The sequence below is a fragment of the Ranitomeya imitator genome, chromosome 2 (assembly GCF_032444005.1).
Source record: "Ranitomeya imitator isolate aRanImi1 chromosome 2, aRanImi1.pri, whole genome shotgun sequence".
Classification (NCBI taxonomy): Eukaryota; Metazoa; Chordata; class Amphibia; order Anura; family Dendrobatidae; genus Ranitomeya; species Ranitomeya imitator.
Genome location: NC_091283.1, coordinates 54,233,936 through 54,256,446, shown reverse-complemented (window position 1 = coordinate 54,256,446; position 22,511 = coordinate 54,233,936). Strand labels below are relative to the sequence as shown.

General features: G+C 45.2%; 1 protein-coding gene across 1 annotated transcript in view; it reads right to left on the bottom strand.

The window, feature by feature from the left end:
- The window catches only part of NUMBL (NUMB like endocytic adaptor protein), a 65,473-nt gene extending 44,725 nt beyond the window's left edge, over positions 1–20,748 (bottom strand). The window contains exon 1 of the mRNA XM_069746748.1: positions 20,612–20,748. The gene's annotated coding sequence lies outside the window, so the exon portion shown is untranslated. The remainder of the gene's footprint in view (positions 1–20,611) is intronic.
- Positions 20,749–22,511: the final 1,763 nt, after the last annotated feature.

The following is a 22,511-nucleotide window of genomic DNA, read 5'->3' as shown; positions in this document are numbered from 1 at the left end:
CTAGAATTCCCATTTATTTGTATGAGGATTCTTCTGGCCATCGCGTCACTGATAGGGCCTTGTTATCGAGAGAAATGTGAGAGCTATTGGTGGGATGCCCATTTACTATACATTTACGGTATATCCTGTGGGTTTTCCATTGAAGTAGGAGATGAAAATGTCCATGTAAGACACAGCAAACTGAATAAATCAACTGATCTTAAAACTTTCAATGAAGTCGACCACAGCTGATACATGAAGTGTGGTCGTAGAGAACCATTTCAGACAACTCCTTGATTTTATTTTTGATCCACTAGGTTATTTCAGCCCAAAAAGAGGGATATTAAAAAGGAGTTGTCTGTTGAAAACAAGCTCCTTGGATAGTTGATAACTTGTATATTGTGGAGGTCCGACCACTAGAATCCGCAACAATCGACAGAATGGGGCAACTGGAGTGGAGCACGGGGCAACTGGAGTGGAGCACAGAGCAACAGTACACATTCGAAAAAACGTTTTGACAGTGAGGGTGATCAATGAGTGGAACAGGATGCCACAAGAGGTGGTGAATTCTCCTTCAACGTAAGACTTCAAACAGAGGATGGACAGACATCTGTCTGAGATGGTTTAGTGACTCCTGCATTGAGAAGGGTGTTGGACATGATGACCCTAGAGGTCCCTTCCACGCCAACATTCTATGATTCCCGACTGCCGCTCTACTCATTCCCTAAGGGGCTATGTACAGGTCTTTCCGGCAGCCCCACAGGGAACAAATGGAGCCGCAATCTGATATTCAAGCTGTCAAGTATTTTGTAATGGCGATAACTTCCTCGATCTGCCAAGTGGTGCGGGTCCCAGTGGTCGGTCACCCACCGATCAGCAAGTTATCACCTATTATTCGTGATGCCAAATTACAAAGCCACTCTTCCATAAAACCATTGGCTCCAGCACACTTTGCCCTATAGATCCTCTCCTTACCACTTTTACATTCCAGCCTTCTGTATAGGATGCAACGACACAGCTTTTTTGTCCCCCCGGCAGTCGCCATCCTGCTAATCAGCCTTCTCGTCCTACCATTACCACCTTGCAAAGAACGTGCGGTATCCGGGGGGAATTCACTAACATTTTGTGCAATTATTACCCCTATTGTAAATCCAGAGCAAGGCTTAGGCATACAGTAATAATACCCTGTCCATATAAGCTAGAAGATACCAAGGGGGAGATTCTTAACATTTCTAAGATCTTGTAACCTGATCATGAACTTCTGTACAATCTGATTCATGGAACAATTATCTCACAACTCCTCCTCGCCCTTTGTATTCTCCTGGGGAAATTGCTATTTTGATTCTTTGGTGTGAACAGCAAGAAAAATAAGCAGCACAATATCTCTCAGATGGGAAATGTTTAATTAAACTCAATTATAGACCTGTTGGGGGAAGACGAAGAAGATCTGGAGAAAGCTCTCCATGATTGTAGGAGGACTCTACTCTATGGATGAAGCTTTTCTGTGAGTAATAGTAATGAGAATGAAATCAGCCGTAGACTCCAATTTATATTTCACCTTTGACCACCGGTGAGATTTTAGCATCATCCTACTATGGAAAAAGACTGGAGAAAGGGAAAATAGCTGGATTTTGATGGATCTGATCCTAAATATCAAAATAATACCCTTAAGAGGTGGTCCAGCTATGGTGGGTGTATCGCAACCTTCTTCTAAATAAGATGACACCAGAACTTATAGGCGACTAATGCAAATTTTGAAGACCAGAAGCTTCATGTCTTTAGGCGGGCGAGATAGCTAATTGGTAGAGAAGTCTTCCCTGACTATACCACAAACATGAATGATCCGATGAACCTTATGGTTGTTATTGACTTCACCTAGCAAAGAATAAAGGATCTTGAATATTGAAATCTATACTCCGATTGATGTTGGCATACCCAGTCTTCTTTGCTAAATCTTCAGACAACGTTTCATTAATTTTGTTTAACTTGCCCCTGCCGATAACCTACACATTAGATAAAAGTTGACCAAACTTGCCAATATTGTAGGGATCAGTCGAAAATCTAAAGTGTATGTGGCGCCTCCCGATTGTCCCTCGACAGAGGAGGGATTTAAGGATTGAGCGGTTGAAATTCAATTGCGTGATCCTTTATTTTTTTTTTGAGAGGGGGGGGGGGGTAGATGAGTCAAATAATTCTGGCAGTGGATCTCTCAAAGACAACACAGGAACATTCAGCCAAGAAGAGCATGGTGTATGGGGTAGTCGGGAGAGTTGTCGGCTGTATGATAGCTAATGTGTATGGCCGGCTTAAAAAGGAATTTGTCAGTAGGATCAACCCCCCCTAAGCCATCTATATGGGCATGCAGGTCATTGAAAGCTAAAAAAACCTGATACCACGTCGTCATAGTAGAAAATTTTAATCCATAAAGACATCTCCAGAGAGGGGACATATCACCAGAACGCTGAACATATGGGATTAATTATAACTGGGGAAGTGAGATAGCTTACACTTCAATGTCCATTGAAGTAGAGACCGTCTGCACAACCAAGTAATAACAGCAAACATCTGGTCTGGGAAATAGGTGGAGAAGCACACTTCCGAGGCAAGAGCTTCCTCTGTTCAAAGGGCTTGTCTGCGAGCCAGTGGGTCAGTGATGAATATCGCGATATGCATCAATTAAAAATATATCGGATATAGTTTCGTCGCCGTAGCGAAGGGACAAAAATAGTGCATTCACTCACATCACCGGACAATGGATTATGCTATCCACACTATATTTCATCTCCATAGAAAGGTATAATCACAAATTGAAACATGACGACAATATCTACCGCCTGGGACCTCCAAGGGCGAAGATATCGTGAAAGTTGGGGATCTCAAAGTTCTAAAAGACCTAGTACATCCCATAGCCAGCCCCCATATGAGCTCACCAAGGATGATATGTGGGCGTAACCTTGATATATAAAAATCAGAATTTGGGTTTTTGTATTTTGTCAGTCCTAGAAGGTACAGCTTGCTGTGGGTTCTGTCTGCTTTCCTAGCAGATACCTCAATCCTCTAAGATCTGAGCCATTTCTGTGAGCTCTGGATTAGTCATTTTCTCTTGTCCAGTTGGCCTGTATAAATGATTGGTGTTGGCAGCTAGTAGTTAATTTTGTTATTGTGGAGTTGGCAGTGTGCATATGGGGGTATATATACAGTCATGACGGAAAGTGTTGGCACCCTTGAAATTGTTCCACAAAATGATTTCTTCCAGAAAATTATTGCAATTACACACATGTTTATTTCCTTTGTGTCTATTGGAAGAAGAAGAAAAAAAAAAGAGGAAAAAAAGGCAAATTGGAAAGAATTTCACACAAAGCCCCAAAAATGGGCTGGACAAAATTGTTGGAACCTTACCAAAATTGATGGTAAACAACTTTGTTTCAAGTATGTGATGCTCCTTTAAATTCACCTGTGGTGAGTAACAGGTGTGGGCAATATGAAAATCACACCTGAAACCACATAAAAAGGGGAGAAGTTGACAATCTTTGCATTGTGTGTATGTGTGCCACACTAAGCATGGAGAACAGAAAGAAAAAGAACTGTCTGAGGACTTCAGAACCAAAATTCTTAAAAAATATCAAGGTTACAAGTCCATCTCCAGAGATCTGGATGTTGCTTCGACTACAGTGCGCAACACAATCAAGAAGTTTACAACTCATTGCACTGTAGCCAATATCCCTGGACGTGGACAGCAGAGAAAATTGATGAAATGCTGCAAAGCAGGATTGTCCGGATGTTGGATAAGCACACCCAGCCAAGTTACAAAAGAAATTTAAGCTGACCTGCAGGTCCAGGGTGCATCATTGTCAGCGTGAACTGTCAACACTTGAATGAAATGAAACGCTATGGCAGGAGACCCAGGAGGACCCCACTGCTGACACCGACATAAAAAAGCTAGGCTGCAGTATGCCAAAATCTATGTGAGTAAGCCAAAATCCTTCTGGGAAAGCATCTTGTGGACAGATGAGACCAAGATACAGTTTTTTTGTGAAGCATATTCTACTTTTTTCCGAAAATGGAATGAGGCCTAAAAGAAAAGAACACAGTACCTACAGTCAAATATGGTGGAGGTTGAAAGATGTTTTGGGCTTGTTTTGCTACCTCTGGCACAAGGTGCCTTGACTGTGCAAGGCATCATGAAATCTGAAGATTCCCAAAGGGTTTTGGGTTGCAATCTGGTGCCCAGTGTCATAAAGCTGGGTTTGGGTCCTAGGTCAGGGGTTTTCCAGCAGGATAATGACCCCAAACATTCTTCAAGAAGCCCTCAGAAATGGATGGAAACAAAGCGCTGGAGAGTGCAAGTGGCAAGCAATGAATTTGGATCAAAATCCCATTGAACAATCTTAAAATTGCTGTTGGGAGAAGGCACCTTAAAATATGAGAGACCTGGAGCAGTCTACAAAAGAAGAGTGGTCCAAAATTCCAGTTGATAGATTTAAGAAACTTGTTGATGGTTATAAGAAGCGTTTGATTACTGTTATTTATTCCAAAGGGTGTGCAACCAAATATTAAGTTGAGGGTGCCAATAATTTTATCTGGCCCATTTTTGGGGTTGTGTGTGAAATTATGCCCAATTTGCCTTTTTTTTCTCTGTTTTTTTTTTGTGTTGTTCCAAAACACAAAGGAAATAATGTATACTGTATAAAGAATATGTGTATATGAAACATGTAATGGAATAATTTTCTGGGAGAAATACTTCATTTTCTGGAACAATTTCAAGGGTGTCAACACTTTTGGTCCTGTATATATTATTTTGGTGACTGTATATATTCCATACGTTGGAATCGGGGGTTTATATACCATACGCTCAATGTGAGTCCCCTCATAACTGGCCTAGTAGTGGAAGCAGCCGTAGCCATCACTCGTAAGTCAACTGCATAATTGTCCAGACGATTGGAGGTAGCGGAGTTGCGTCCCCTGACAAACAGGTGGCAGCAGAAGGATCTATGTGACCCCTGTTTTATCCGTGATATAGGATATCTGCGATCTGATGTCTAATTCCAGAGAAATCCACACGTTTCTTAATATGTAAATGAGCTGTTAAGATCTATGGTTCGGATATACATCTCCTCAAGAATCTGCCTCCAGAGATTATTTTGAATGAAAGGAGGAGTTACCAGTGTGAGGCATGTATATCAAGAGAGCAGACTGTCAGTCATTACATGTCTCACACTGGTAACTGCCCCTTTCATTTACAATAAGCTCTGGAGGTGGATTCTCAGGAAGATCTATGTCCGGCTCATAGATCTTAACTGCTCATTTACATATTAAGAAAAATGTGGATTTCTCTGGAAGACGGCATCAGATCGCAGATGATATGATATTTTATTCAGCTTCCTATGACCTACCTAGAAAATGAACTTTGTTCGGCAGAGTCTCTACTGTTATATACACTGCTCAAAAAAATAAAGGGATCACTAAAATCCCACATCCTAGATATTAGTGAATGAAATATTCCAATAGTAAATCTTTATTCATTACATAGTGGAATGTGTGGAGAACAATAAAACCTAAAAATTATCAACGTAAATCACAACTAATATCCCACAGAGGTCTGGAGTTCGAATGATGCTCAAAATCAAAGTGGAAAATGAAGTTACAGGCTGATCCAACTTCAGTGGAAATTCCTCAAGACAAGGAAATGATGCTCAGTAGTGTGTGTGGCCTCCACGTGCATGTATGTCCTCCCTACAATGCCTGGGCATGCTCCTGATGAGGCGGCAGATGGTCTCCTGAGGGATCTCCTCCCAGACCTGGACTAAAGCATCCACCAACTCCGGGACAGTCTGTGGTGCAATGTGATGTTGGTGGATGGAGCGAGACATGATGTCCCAGATGTGCTCAATCGGATTCAGGTCTGGGGAAAAGGCGGGCCAGTCCATAGCTTCAGTGCCTTCATCTTGCAGGAACTGCTGACACACTTCAGCCACATGAGGTCTGACATTGTCCTGCATTAGGAGGAACCCAGGGCCAACCGCACCAGAATATAGTCTCACAAGGGGTCTGAGGATCTCATCTCGGTACCTAATGGCAGTCAGGCTACCTCTGGCGAGCACATGGAGGGCTGTGCGGCCCTCCAATGACACCATTACTGACCCACTGTCAAACCGGTCATGCTGAAGGATGTTGCAGGCAGCAGATCGCTCTCCATGGTGTCTCCAGACTCTGTCACATGTGCTCAGTGTGAAACTGCTTTCATCTGTGAAGAGCACAGGGCATCAGTGGCGAATTTGCCAATTCTGATGTTCTGTGGCAAATGCCATGCATCCTGCATGGTGTTGGGCTGTGAGCAAACCCCCATCTGTGGACATTGGGCACTCAGATCATCCTTATGGAGTCGGTTTCTAACCGTTTATGCAGACACATGCACATTTGTGGCCTGCTGGAGGTCATTTTGCAGGGTTCTGGCAGTGCTCCTCCTGTTCCTCCTTGCGCAAAGGCTGAGGTAGCAGTCCTGCTGCTGGGTTGCTGCCCTCCTACTGCCCCCTCCACGTCTCCTGGTGTACTGGCCTGTCTCCTGGTAGCGCCTCCAGCCTCTGGACACTATGCTGACAGACACAGTAAACCTTCTTGATGTGCCATCCTGAATGAGCTGCACTACCGGAGCCACTTGTGTGGGTTGTAGAGTCCGTCTCATGCTACCACGAGTGTGAAAGCACAACCAACATTCAAAAGTGACCAAAACATCAGCCAGAAAGCATTGGTACCGAGATGTGGTCTGTGGTCCCCACATGCAGAACCAGTCCTTTATTGAGGGTGTCTTGATAATTGCCAACAATTTCCATCTGTTGTCTATTCCATTTGCACAACAGCATGTGAAATCGATTGTCAATCAGTGTTGCTTCCTAAGTGGACAGTTTGATTTCACAGAAGTTTGATTTACTTGGAATTATATTCTGTTGTTTAAGTGTTCCCTTCATTTTTTTTTAGCAGTGTATTAACGGTTATTTCCAGTATCTGCTGTACAGGATGAATCTTGTCAATCCTCATCCACATCACTAAGGATAAAAAACATTCCATAACAGTCCCTTCCTCCATCCTGCTCTTCAGCCACATGCATTAAATGATGAAGACCATGAAAATCACGCACACTGATTGGTGCTGTCATTTCCTACAGGCCGAGCGATCGGGCACTTGAGGACAAACTGTTCCGATATTTTATGTATTTCTATATTGTGCTCCCCATAAATGGCAAATGCGCGAGGTGTAGGGCTTTCCACAGACTGAGCTGCGAAAACAGCGGGCGAGAGATATGAAAATGTTCTTCATGCCTTGGTAATTCATGGTTTCATTCATTCACCCACTCGTTATTCACAGTCCCCAATTATATGGTAATGAACGTGCTTGAAAATATATGAATGGAGGAGAAAGATTCAATGGAATGACGGAAAAATACATATGCAAAAGGAGGGCACTGCGGAATATGAAGGGGCTGGTAAAGGAGCACGGAAGACTATGCATTGTAAGGAGACAAGGGGCCTAACCGAATGCATTCATCTAACAGACGAGCTATGGGGTCTCTTGTATCAGTCTACACATAGCAGAAAAATGGGGCAAGTACAGCAGACAATATGGCCACTTGACAATTCAGCTCTCACACCCCTCCCCACCAAACATCAGTAGACTGACATGCAGAGAAGAGACTTCCTGTGGAAAATTTTTGGAAGGCGCCCGAACCCCACCTCCCAAGAAAAATAAATAGTCAGCCCTAGACTTATTCCCCCCACCTAAGAACGATTGTTCAGAATTAAACATGTCGGCGATAAACCAACGAACATGTAAAACACCACATTCGTCAGGTGATCAAAGAGTTTACACCGGCATAAAAATGATTGTTATCGGCAGCACATCGCCCCATGTGGACCAGGAACGTTCCGCTGTTAACAGGACGCTGTATGGGGGCGGGAAGATCAGAATAACCGGGCAGCGTAAACAGGTGGCAATCGTCATGGATATAAATCAATTGGCGCTTATTAACGGGACAAGATTGGCTTGTCTTAATGAGCAATTAGGCTCCAGGTTTAAGTTTACTTATTAGAGAAATCTGCTTCTTTCTCCTCCTCGTCTGATCTTTTACTTTAAAATCAGGGGTAAAACGTGTACACACTGAAGATAGATTATCCCATTCCTGAGATGGGAGATGAAGTTGGTGCTTTTAAAAGTCTATGGAGAGGGGAGGAGCTAAAGACCGACACAGACATTCTGCTGCAAGTGCGTCTATGGAGAGGGGAGGAGCTAAAGATCGACACAGACATTCTGCTGAAAGTGCGTCTATGAAGAGGGGAGCAGCTAGAGGCCAGCACAGACATTCTGCTGAAAAAATGACAGGTACGGTTCTCCATACAACTTTATGAGCACCATCACACATCAAGAAAAAGAGTCCGGCTATAAACATCTAAATTAGATGCCATGGGAAAAATATGGAGGAGAGAAACACTGACGAGCCTGGGTAATTCAAGTAAGTGAAAGTTATGGGGAAAAAGTTGAAGAAAATCAACACCTTTTAGGTCTGCAACTAGAGATGTGGATCATCCAAGCTGCAGACAGTTCTTGGAGTCTTCGGAAAATATTCCATTCTTCAACCCCAGCCTCTGCAAGAAAGTATGGACCTTCTCAGTTGAATTCTTAGGTCATGGTCCACATGGCAGTCACAAATTGGAGGCGAATGCCATGAAGGAACTGTAGAGTAGACAACAATTATGACAAATCATCAAGAGGGGTAACTAGGACGCAGCAAGTCCAAGAATGAAAAATAAGTGCACAGTTAGAGGCTGAGCCTGGTGTTAAGGTGGATATTGCCAGCCCAAAACTTTTGGAATATCTAGATCACCATCTAATTTATAAGAGTGTCCTTACTTTCTAAAACCAAAAGATTTAACAGGAAAAGAAGGATTGGGGTGCTTCATTTGAGCCTAGAAGATAAGTCGCCATCAGAAGCGTCTCCAAACTGGAAAGAAACATACGCGGGTGCATCTGTTGGGTTCTGTTTAAACCAGGAGTAGATCAACAGGTACCAAATGACAAATCGCCCCCAAAAAAGGTACCAAAAGAATCCAATGCCAAGGCCAGGATTCAAAGTCAGCAATGAATCCATGAATAAATTACTTTGATCACAAGGTGAAATAGAAAGGTCAATATAAAGGTAGGGAGGATTATGTCATCAAGGAATGGTGGTGGCCATGGCCACCTGAAGCAAACAGACGGAGAGCCATGGTAGGACAAAGTTTTAGGCTTCGTGGAAGTGAGAGGACGGTATAGAAGGTTTAGAGAAAGAAACTTTATAAAATCGAAGGAATGCTAAGAGTATTAGACAAGTTTATCAATAATATTCATCCCATAGATGAAGAATTAGCCTTGGAGCTTACAACACGGGAGAAGATGAGGGCGAGATTGGCAAACAACGGATGTCATTGGCAGGATAAGAAGACACCATAACCAGTGCACTGTGTTCCACCCAGGTGTAGTCAGACTCTCCCTTTAATACTGGTCATGTATGAAATGTACAGGCGTTACGGTAATACGACATCTGTGTCAAAGTTTCAATTTTTAGTAGACGCTACCGGTAACCATAATTGGTGCAACACACGTTTATGGTTTTAAAAACGGACCGTCAGGTTTCGGCTATTTTACTTGTTAAGGGGCTTGTTTAGGTCGAAGGTCATCAAAATCAGAACAACGGAGGTCCGATGAACGCCAATGGGGGGGCAGTAACAAATCAGATGGTGTGTCTGGTGTCAGACCCCCACCGATCTAATACTGATGACCGATCCTAAAAATACATAAAAATTATAAGAACAAAAAAATATATACACAGAGAAATGATTAAAACTACTGGAAAAAAGCCGGGCATGTGAGTAACGCCTATGGACAAAACATCTTTAAAACAAGGAAAGCAATCAATCAATGGATTGCGTTACTGGAAATGGAGGCTTACATTTTCCATCCTCCTCTTTCCTGAGGAACGTCGCAGGTTTCCATGACTGTGGATCAATAGAACATGGGCTTGTGTTGCAGGTTGATGTGTAATGCTTCCTCTGACAATAGAAATTTCAGATATTATACACGCGGCCCATAACTAACAACGACAGCCTTCTTGGGGCGGAATAGTAGGTGACATGGCGGGAACCTGAAACCATAAATTCAGGGTAATTCCCCAGACTGTATGATTTGTATTTTTATCATCCTCGAGCCCTTAATGAAGCCTGAACACATAATCCTCGTCTGATTTATTAGTAACCCGTACGTGTGACATCTAGGAGGCCCGAGGCCCGTGGTGCCTCACTGCTAAAGCGGGCCACCCACTGCCTACAAGGGCCGCTAAAAGGCATCAGATGGATCGGACAATCGTGTGGGCCTCTGTGCTTCACTCCCCCTCTCTGGGTCCAGCACTGAGGCTCCACCGCTAAGCTTAGTTATTGGCTGCAGCTAGTCAGCACTGCAGCCAATAACTGAGCGCAGCACGGGTACATCACAAGCCGATCAGCACAATGATTAGCGGCAGAGTGGATGTCGACACTGCAGACCATAAAAGAGCGGCGGTGGAGACTCAGCACTGGACCAGGTGAGGGCAAGTTGTATAGTGTCGCCATCAGTCTTTACGGAGCCACAGGAAAGTTAACTGCTGAGATCAGAGTAGTCGCCGATCCGGTCAGGAGGCCGCCATCTGGCATGACTGGTCCACCTTCTAATGTGCAGAAAGGTGTCCTGACTTTCCCCGGACGGCAGATGAAAGGGGAAACAAGGACTGGGCTGTTGGAGTTGAGCCGAGCAGGAACCGTACGCCGAGGTGTGCGCACCGCCTCCGCACCTGGACTTACCATTACGTGTGGGAGGGCCGTAGCATTCTTGTTTGCTTTGCCCCATAATGGGCTAAAGGTTATTGTAATGTCAGCCATGGGGAGGGGGGGTGGGGAAGTTGAGCTGAAATACCAGATACGGCCAAGTGGGGCGCAATTTTTTGCAATAAAATCTGATTTTTTTTTTTTTAGTCTTTTACTATTTGTAGGTCTTGGTGGATATTATTTCAGCCGGTAATAAACTACACCATATTGTCTAATGGAGCAGCCAGGGCCGGCGTCAGCACCCGGCATACCGGGGCAAGTGCCGGGGCCCTGAACAAATGGGGGGGCAGCCGTTCATATCCAAAGCTGAACCTGAAGCAGTTGTCATGTCCGCCGGCGGCTGGTAGCTGGCTGTGAGAGGCAGAAATCCCCCTCTTGCCTGCAGCAGACCCTCATTCAATGCAACTGATGGGATTAGTGCAACAATATGCACAGAAATCAGGCCTGGTATGTGTCTGTCCTACGGGTGGCAAGGGTCCTCGGAACAGCAGGTACTTGTGTGATCCGCGGCCGCCTCGACCATGTTTATGGGGGGGGACCTGTCACATCTGCCACTAGAAAAAAAGTCACATAAATCTGTATGATAAGTAAAAAGTCAGGAAAGACCCAAATCACTGGTGTCCCATTCAGACAGGGCCCTGCAGAGCCTCATTCTTAGGATTTGTGGGGGTCCAGTGATTGTAGCTTCCTATAGGGGGGAACTAACGAGAGGTTTCTTCCTTCTGGAGGAGATCTCATGTGCATGCTCTGCAGCTATCAAAGCCAAGAATACCCATAGAGCCTGATGATCGCTCCTCATCTGATGGATCATCACAATATGACCGATTTCCACCCCAGACGCCAATTATAAGAAAGATGATGCTAGAAGAAAAATGGAAGAATGAACTTAAGAAGCTAAAGAAACTTCTGGGACCCAAAAGAAAATCCAAGATTATTCAAATTAGTTTTGGCAATTTAGGGGTGCTCCAGTCCCACCCCAGGCATGTTGGGGTTCTCGCTACAGTACCAGAAGAACACATTTGTGGGCAGCATTCGAGTATTCCTGATTCCTTTTTGGCCTCGAAAATCACAATTTTGTCGAGACTATTTCCCAAAAATTTGAAATAATTAGCAAGCATGAAAAATCTGCACCATTAGGACAAAAAGTATGTGGCCCCCTCTACACGAGACCTACAGGGGCTCTTCTGACCTCCCATTCTACATCCAGAGACAGAGTCAGTCCACACTTTGAGGATATTACATCTTCCGCTCTTCTGGGAAGGTTTTCTACAAGATTTTGGAGGTGCCTGTTGGAATTTTTGTCCCTTCATCCAGAAGAGCATTTGTGAGGTCAGACCCTAATGTCGGGGAGAGGCCGGGATCATAATCTCCATTCTAGTTCATTCCATAGTTTTGGAGGAGGTTGAGGTCCACGTTCTTCCACCAAACTCCTCCAGCCATGTCTGTATGGGCCTTGTGCACTGGGCACAGTCATGGGGAACAGAAAAGGGTCTTCCCCAAACTGTTCCCACAAAGCTGGAAGCTACAATTGTCTCCAATGTCTTGTGCTGAAGGATTAACATTTTCCTTCCCCGTGACGAGTCCGATCCTTGAAAAACAACCCGATAGCACTATCCCTTCTCCACAATGCAGACCGGCGGATAATGTTCTCCTGGAATCACCAAACCCAGACTCCTCCATCAGAAGCCAGATAGAGAAGTGTGATCCATCACTGCACAGAACACGTCTCCTCCAGAGTCCAGTGATGGCGACTTTACACCACTCTATCCGACGCTCAGCATTGTGCTTGGTGATGTAAGGCTGCATGCAGCTGCTCGGCCAAGGAAACTCATACCATGAAGCTCCCGATGCCCGAGAAAGTTTGGATCTTTGCAATTATGGGTACAGCCAAGCATAGGCGACTTTTAATGCCCCAATGATCCAGTCTTTTCCCCCATCAGACTGCCATCTCTGTACCCCTATATTTACAACGCTCCCCCATACTGTATACAATATATCATCTCTTCATGCAAAGTGCGACATTCGGTCTGGATATTTCTTACCGTTATATACATAGTAGCAAATTCTACTCAATCTATAGGTCCCTCGGTGCAGGCTCATTAATGTATGGCGAGCGCGCACAGACGTCCAATGATTATCGATTTTACTTCAATCCCTCTCTGGAGACTAAACTTCCTGTCCTGAGCTTATTATCGTACATAATGTAGCAGGGACTGATAAGAAATAGGCCGTGCTCTCAGGACCAGACTCATTAATAAGCAATATGGAATTGTCAGCAGCCGTCGGATCCCCGGCCAGGTCTACGTGTATACTGCAGCCCGGCTCCGTGCAGCTGGGGGGGTTACCGTATATACGGAGATCTGTGGTCCTCTCTGGGGTAAATAGGATACAGAATATACCGTAATATGCACTAAATAATAGTTAGGCACCTTGTAATGCCACTTTGCAGTATTATATACTGCTTATAATACCGCCAAACAGTGCACAAAATACCATCGCCAGGCCCTGCTGCAATAATAATGACATACGGTTCTAAATAAAGACCATGATTTATAATTATTATTGCAGCAGGCACAGCGCTTGTATACTGTGCACTGTTTGGCGGTATTATGTGCATAGTGGCATTACTTGGGGGTTCCCATCATTCTCTAATATCATGCCATTCGTAAATAAGGACCATAATGTAAGATTTACAGAATGATGGGAAGTACCAAGTAATGCCACTATATAATGCCGCCAAGAAGTGCACAAATACCAGCGCTGCGCCCTATGGCAATGATAATGATATACAGTTCCTATACAAGGACCATGATTTAAGATCAGAGATTGATGGAAACCCCCATGTAATGACACTATGCAGAATGATGCTTCCCCCATATTACCGCCAAACAGTGCAAAAATACCAGTGCTGCTGGAATAAGAATGATAAATGGACCTCATTTAAGAACTGTACACTATCATTATTGCACCAAGGCATCGCGGTGGTATTTTTGCACTGTTTGGCGGTATTATATGAGCAGGGCATATTAGTGCACGGTGGCATTTCTTGGGGGCTCCCATCATTCTCTAAATCTTACACTATGGTTCTTATTTAGGAACGGTATACGATTAGAGAATGATGGGAACCCCCCCCAAGTAATATCACTATGCGGTATTACATACACCACTCACAATACCGCCAAACAGTGAAACAATACTAGCAATGTACGCTCCTGGAATAATAATGACATACAGTTCCTAAATAAGGACCATCAGTTATCATTACTTTTTCAGCAGAGCAATGCACTGGTATTTTGCACTGTTTGGCGGTATTATGAAGGTTCCCTTCATTGTTTAATCTTAAATTATGGTCGGTAATTAGGAACGATGTAGGATTAAAAAAAAAAATTATAAGAACCCTCCCTACCCCAAGGTAATGCCTCTATGGATTATTATAAACTGCTCACATAATACCGCCAAATAGTGCAAAAATACCAGCGATGTACGCTTCTGGAACAATAATAATGATATACAGTTTCTAAATAAGGACCATGATTTAAGATTAGCGAATGATGGAGTCCCTGATGACCTTGCTCCATGTTTAATCTGATCATGCAGTAATCCATAGGTGAATGCCCGCTGTGGCGGTCATTTTTTGGGGGCCGGGTAGAGTTGATACTTTAGTAGACGCTGCAGATTTTCTGCCCGTAATCGCAGTGAAGGACACAGCAGAAATCATATACCGTAATACAATGCACAGGGAAGCATTAGACGGCAGATGTCGGAGCGATACGCCACCTTGGAGCCACTGTGATCATCATATTGGGTTTGGCATTACGTCACATGCTATATACAGGGCCTTGAAAAAGTATTCACACCCCTGAACTTTTCCACATTACACCTACAAACTTAAATGTATTTTACTGGGATTTTATGTGATACCAGCACAAAAGTAGCCAAGTGTAGAGGAAAGGACACATTGGTTTTATGAATATTTAAAAAATATAAAATCTTAAAATTGTGATGTGCATTAGTATTCAGGAAAACTCATCATTGTGAAGACATATAAAGGGAATCTGTCAGGAGGTTTTTGCTATGTAACCTGAGAGCAGCATGATGTAGGGGCAGAGACCCTGATTCCAGTGATGTGTCACTTACTAGGATGCATTTTGCTACTGCAATAAAATCAGTGTTTTATCAGCAGGAGATTATCAGTACAGGACTAGGTGTCTCGTGCCTCCTAGTCCAACCCCGCCCCTAACTCTGATCAGCGGTGATGTGGGCGGAGTTATACACAGCCCAGCATTCCGAGCTCTGCTAGACCTGCAGGAGAGTAAAGTGTGATTGTATCACAACTGCTGCATCCAGTAAATTAAGTGATACATTGCCAGAATCAGGATCTCAGCCCCTACATTACGATGCTGTCAGATTACATAACAAAATCTGATGATGGATTCTATATAAAGGGATTGTCCACTTTTAAACAACCTTGTTTGATTAGAGAGGTGCTCTAAAAATGCATTGATTACAGATTTGGGGGGGGGGGAGGGGGGGAACGGGGACCCAGACACAAGTGTTGGTTTTTCTGCAGTGCCTCCGCAGGTAGGAAGAAGTATTACACTTTAAAATTAAGGGTTTGTCCATGTTCTTCATAATTTATAGCATTATATATATTTATTGAAAATCGGCCATACATTTTTTTAATCTCAACCTCACGGCAAAGTGGACAAAGCGGCCGTGTAGGAGCGATACTGTCCTACCCCCCCGACAGGTTATTTGGTACGCTATATTCGAGTGGTCGGTTTACTTCGTCCAACAGCCACGGTCACAGACCGGACTGTTCATCGGTCACCGGCCTCCTATCCTGGACTCACAGGCATTCGTGAGGCTGTTGAGTTTGGGTGGTCCGGACACTGTGGTCCGCACTCAGTCAGTGAATTTCTAACGTGTATTCTCGAACTACAAGCCCCAGGAGAGGGAGTCAGGGCATGCTAGGAGCTGTAGTGTTACAATAGCTAGGATGCTGCAGGTCGGTGGTCACACGAGGTACAATACACCGGACCCCTCTAGCACCGACAGACACCCCCCATCACATCTCCAAATTGTCTGTCAGCTCTAAAGAAGAAAAATCAATCAGCGTGGAACGGTGACCGTGAGCCCGTATCCGACCCACACTCCGGCACATAATGGGTATACGCGAGACGCCCGCCCCAGAGGCGTAATGGACGGGTTGGCGAGGTCTCGTCCCCCAGCGGTGCAGACAGATGATGGAGGAAACACACGTGTCCTGTCTGGCTGAAATCTATCACACAAGCTGATCACGGACGCTGCTGGCCATTCATACAATATACCCACACAAGAGGGCAAAAGCTGTGCCAGGGCCGCCGTGCAACAGGAGAGGACACAGACCGAAGGGGCCCCCGGGCAAGAACAGTATATGGGCCCCCTGCAGCCAGACACCTCATAATGCACAATTCCTCCTGATCTGGAGATGGTAGTGGCCCCTTACCACCAATGTCTGCCCCTGACGCACCCCTATAATGCCACAGGCACTAACTGGCATGGGTCCTATAGGTCCCCGACGGGCGAGGACTAAGCATCAGCAATGTATAGACCCACCCGGCATGGAGAGGTATGGCAGGATATATAAATCTAGTGGTAATGTATATAGAGGGGGCATGGTGTTATAGAGAGGTATGGTAGGGCAGGTAAATCTAGTCGTGTGGTAATGTACACTGCTCAAAAAAATATAGGGAACACAAACAGCAGAATATAACTCCAAGTAAATCTAACTTCTGTGAAATCAAACTGTCCACTTAGGAAGCAACACTGATTGACAATCAATTTCACATGCTGTTGTGCAAATGGAATGGACAACAGATGGAAATTATTGGCAATTATCAAGACACCCTCAATAAAGGAGTGGTTCTGCAGGTGGGGACCACAGACCACATCTCAGTACCAATGCTTTCTGGCTGATGTTTTGGTCACTTTTGAATGTTGGTTGTGCTTTCACACTCCTGGTAGCATGAGATGGACTCTACAACCCACACAAGTGGCTCAGGTAGTGCAGCTCATCCAGGATGGCACATCAATGCGAGCTGTGGCAAGAAGGTTTGCTGTGTCTGTCAGTGTAGTGTCCAGAGGCTGGAGGCGCTACCAGGAGACAGGCCAGTACACCAGGAGATGTGGAGGGGGCCACAGGAGGGCAAGAACCTACTCCATGAGGATGGTCTGAGTGCCCGACGTCCACAGATGGGGGTTGTGCTCACAGCCCAACACCATGCAAGACGCTTGGCATTTGCCACAGAACACCAGGATTGGCAAATTTGCCACTGGCGCCCTGTGCTCTTCACAGATGAAAGCAGGTTCACACTGAGCACATGTGACAGAATCTGGAGACACAGTGGAGAGCGATCTGCTGCCTGCAACACCCTTCAGCATGACCGGTTTGTCAGTGGGTCAGTAATGGTGTGGGGTGGCATTTCTTTGGAGGGCCGCACAGCCCTCCATGTGTTCGCCAGAGGTAGCCTCACTGCCATTAGGTACCGAGATGAGATCCTCAGACCCCCTGTGAGACCATATGCTGGTGCGGATGGCCCTGGGTTCCTCCTAATGCAGGACAATGCCAGACCTCATGTGGCTGGAGTGTGTCAGCAGTTCCTGCAAGATGAAGGCATTGAAGCTATGGACTGGTCTGCCCGTTCCCAAGACCTGAACCAATGTCACGTTGCACCACAGACTGTCCAGGAGTTGGCGGATGCTTTAGTCCAGGTCTGGGAGGAGAGCCCTCAGGAGACCGTCCGCCGCCTCATCAGGAGAATGCCCTGGCGTTGTAGGGAGGTCATACAGGCACGTGGAGGCCACACACACTACTGAGCATCATTTCCTTGTCTTGGGGCATTTCCACTGAAGTTGGACCAGCCTGTAATTTGATTTTCCACTTTGATTTTGAGTTCCAAATCCAGACCTCCATGGGATATTAGTTGTGATTTACATTGATAATTAGGTTTTATTGTTCTGAACACATTCCACTATGCAATAATTACAAATTTGCAACTGGAATATTTCATTCAGAGATATCTAGGATGTGGGATTTTAGTGTTCCCTTTATTTTTTTGAGCAGTGTATATAGGAGGGGGCTCAGTGTTATGGAGAGGAATGGTAGGGCAGGTAATGTATATAGACGGGGCTCAGTGTTATAGAGAGGTACGGTAGGGCAGGTAATTTATATAGAGGGGGTCGGTGTTATAGAGAGGTACGGTAGGGCAGGTAATGTATATAGAGGGGGCTCGGTGTTATAGAGAGGTACGGTAGGGCAGGTAATGTATATAGAGGGGGCTCGATGTTATAGAGAGGTACGGTAGGGCAGGTAATGTATATAGAGGGGGTCGGTGTTATGGAGAGGTACGGTAGGGCAGGTAATGTATATAGAGGGGGCTCGATGTTATAGAGAGGTACGGTAGGGCAGGTAATGTATATAGAGGGGGCTCGATGTTATGGAGAGGTACGGTAGGGCAGGTAATGTATATAGAGGGGGTCGGTGTTATGGAGAGGTACGGTAGGGCAGGTAATGTATATAGAGGGGGTCGGTGTTAAGGAGAGGTTTGGTAGGGCAGGTAATGTATATAGAGGGGGTCGGTGTTAAGGAGAGGTTTGGTAGGGCAGGTAATGTATATAGAGGGGGTCGGTGTTAAGGAGAGGTTTGGTAGGGCAGGTAATGTATATAGAGGGGGTCGGTGTTATAGAGAGGTACGGTAGGGCAGGTAATGTATATAGAGGGGGTCGGTGTTATAGAGAGGTACGGTAGGGCAGGTAATGTATATAGAGGGGGTCGGTGTTATAGAGAGGTACGGTAGGGCAGGTAATGTATATAGAGGGGGCTCGATGTTATAGAGAGGTTTGGTAGGGCAGGTAATGTATATAGAGGGGGTCGGTGTTAAGGAGAGGTACGGTAGGGCAGGTAATGTATATAGAGGGGGCTCGATGTTATGGAGAGGTACGGTAGGGCAGGTAATGTATATAGAGGGGGTCGGTGTTATGGAGAGGTACGGTAGGGCAGGTAATGTATATAGAGGGGGTCGGTGTTAAGGAGAGGTTTGGTAGGGCAGGTAATGTATATAGAGGGGGTCGGTGTTAAGGAGAGGTTTGGTAGGGCAGGTAATGTATATAGAGGGGGTCGGTGTTAAGGAGAGGTTTGGTAGGGCAGGTAATGTATATAGAGGGGGTCGGTGTTATAGAGAGGTACGGTAGGGCAGGTAATGTATATAGAGGGGGTCGGTGTTATAGAGAGGTACGGTAGGGCAGGTAATGTATATAGAGGGGGTCGGTGTTATAGAGAGGTACGGTAGGGCAGGTAATGTATATAGAGGGGGCTCGATGTTATAGAGAGGTTTGGTAGGGCAGGTAATGTATATAGAGGGGGTCGGTGTTAAGGAGAGGTACGGTAGGGCAGGTAATGTATATAGAGGGGGCTCGGTGTTATAGAGAGGTACGGTAGGGCAGGTAATGTATATAGAGGGGGTCGTGTTATGGAGAGGTTTGGTAGGGCAGGTAATGTATATTAGAGGGGGTCGATGTTATAGAGAGGTACGGTAGGGCAGGTAATGTATATAGAGGGGGCTCGGTGTTATGGAGAGGTATGGTAGGGCAGGTAATGTATATAGAGGGGGTCGGTGTTATGGAGAGGTTTGATAGGGCAGGTAATGTATATAGAGGGGGTCGGTGTTATAGAGAGGTACGGTAGGGCAGGTAATGTATATAGAGGGGGCTCGGTGTTATGGAGAGGTTTGGTAGGGCAGGTAATGTATATAGAGGGGGTCGTGTTATGGAGAGGTTTGGTAGGGCAGGTAATGTATATAGAGGGGGCTCGATGTTATAGAGAGGTACGGTAGGGCAGGTAATGTATATAGAGGGGGTCGGTGTTATGGAGAGGTACGGTAGGGCAGGTAATGTATATAGAGGGGGCTCGGTGTTATGGAGAGGTACGGTAGGGCAGGTAATGTATATAGAGGGGGCTCGGTGTTATGGAGAGGTACGGTAGGGCAGGTAATGTACATAGAGGGGGCTCAGTGTTATGGAGAGGTACGGTAGGGCAGGTAATGTATATAGAGGGGGCTCGGGGCGCTGCACACTGTCGTTTCTATACATGTATCCTATCTGCAGCAACACACGCAGGCGTGCAGCACCTCGGCTGGCACATCTCAGCCCTGGCACAGCGCCGCGTGTCGGCTCAGCCAAAAATCCATAAAAATCAATGAAATCCCAGAACCAAAATCAGTTTGGCAGCTGCGATGAATCACAGAAAGGAGCCCCCCGACGTTCCGCTCCTCCCCAGCACACGCGTGGTTAATGCCTTCTCTCATAAGGCCACACATACTGTATAGCGGATACTCACATACGGCAAGTGTGCCAACTCTGCCCCGGAACACCAGGGAGGCAAACACTCGTCATCTGCTGGGGGTCCGCGCGTATGCCTAGATATCCCTATGTGCACGCACTGGAGACACTGCAGGGGTTACATTGACTCCATTAAGACAAAAAAAATACCCCCAAAAAAATATATCTATAAAAAAATAAAAAGCACCGCGACCTACACGTATAATCCGCCACATCGTGCACTGAACACCTGCACACATCACGCCGCACAGCCCTCAGGTTCCCAGATGCAGAATTCAGCATCCGCCCACTGTAAATCCAGATGAAATGCCCCCCTGCCTGCCTCATTGATTAGGGAGAGCCCCCCAGTAGTGCCACAGACCACTCACCACAGACAGGAGGGCTCCCAGTCCAGGGTGGACGACTCCCAGTGCTCAGGGCCAGCAGGAGAACAATCCCAGCTCAGTCCTTCCCAGCGGAGAATCCCAAATGCAGCGACTCAGGCTCCTGCTTTGTTACCCATCAATCCACGCATGCTCCTTAGGAAGGATCCAATCACCATAGCTCCGCCCAGCTCCCTGCTGATTGGCTGCATGCAGCTTGAATATGCAAATCTGCCTTCTTTCCAGCCACCTCCTCGGCCTCCTCCTCTGTGACAGAGTCTTGGATTCCATCCTTGTGTTACAAAGTATCTGGCATCTGACGAATTCTTCCCCCTAAATTTAGAATCCGGAGGAAGAAGACAGGAAATTATGTCAATATCAATAAATATTTGGTAGATTTCTACATTATTACTGAAGAAAAAAATAAACAAAAAATTAAGAAAAAAAAATATAAAACATACAATGTCTAAAAGATAAAAAAATTTTTTTTTAGGAAAATTAAATATTTTCATTTTTTTTTCTTATAGTATTTTTTGTACAATTTACCCCTTTAAGGGGGTCGGGGTAAATGACGCTCTGGAACGTGATACAATTTTCCAATATATTTACTGTATCGGTTTTTCGCACTTTTCAGGTCCAGGTCATGTGACGGATGCACGGCACGTTACGGTACACAGTGTGCCGATAGAGTGATCACTTTATGACAGCAAGCAGAGATCTTGAAAACGGTGATGAATTGATCCAAACTAGATTGGAAAGTTGTATGACTATTCATTGTACAACAAATGCAATCTTTACTGGCTGCAACCAAAAATACCCCTTTAAATGTCATGCAATTATTCTCTGTTATCAGCTTTCGTCAAGATCTGCGAGCATTAGGGGTTCGTTTCATCTGGTTGTGGTGAGCGCCTAGTGACGATACAACTAGTCGGTAGGCGAACCTCGCACTTCTCTATATGGGGGTGCGAGCCAATTAAAGGGGTGAGCGACACATCTGATATGTGGATGTAATTAAATAGCAGTTGTGACACTATAACTCCCAGCATGCTCTGACCACCAGAATAGCGGTCGGCGGTCCGGACTCTCACCAAAAAGCGATACAAGGTATATGTCTGCCTTAGGATTCAACTAAAATAAAAAAATATAATGGCAGCTGCCAGGCATAGAAGGTTTCTTCAAAGCCCTAAATGGCTGATAACAGGGAGCAACAGACTGCATTTCCAAGAACATACAAAACCTATGCAATGGACCGATCTTAAAGTGACAGGCGCGCCTCAATCAAAGGCTCCCTGCCCTATGGAAAAGATGCCATATAGTGTCAGCAGCTCCACCTGGTGGCCAAGTTCTTAAATCGCACCTAACCCTGCCGCATGCCAATCATATATTACCATTTCTTCAGGTTTATGGTGAAACCACCGCTCCGTTCATAACCCACTGCTTGGTGATCCGAGGTTGACCCAGAGACTAAAAAAAATACTGCAAACTTTGCCAAAACTTTCAGGTTTCCATAAAATACCTGCACAATTGCGCTAAACTTTTTTTTTTTTTTTTTTTAAAGTTGCATTAGTTTAAAATCAACCCCCAAAAATGTGGAAACCCATACGTCGCTTCTAAAATGACAAACATAAAAATCAAACACGAAAAAAACAGGAAAAAAAATCTATAAAATTTAAAAAAGCGCATAAAAAAACTAGACCAAAAAAAGTGCAAAAACAAACAGTAAAGAATCAGCTCTTTTGTGTTAGCTTTTTTTTTAAATTAAAAAGATCAGCTGATGACAAAATGTGACCGCCCATCCCCCACCCCGATCAGCTGTAATCTGCAGGAGACCATAACTGTAAATTAAGGTTACCTGCAGCGCCACCAAAGGTGAAATGAAGTATTACACAATTCCGATAAAATCAAT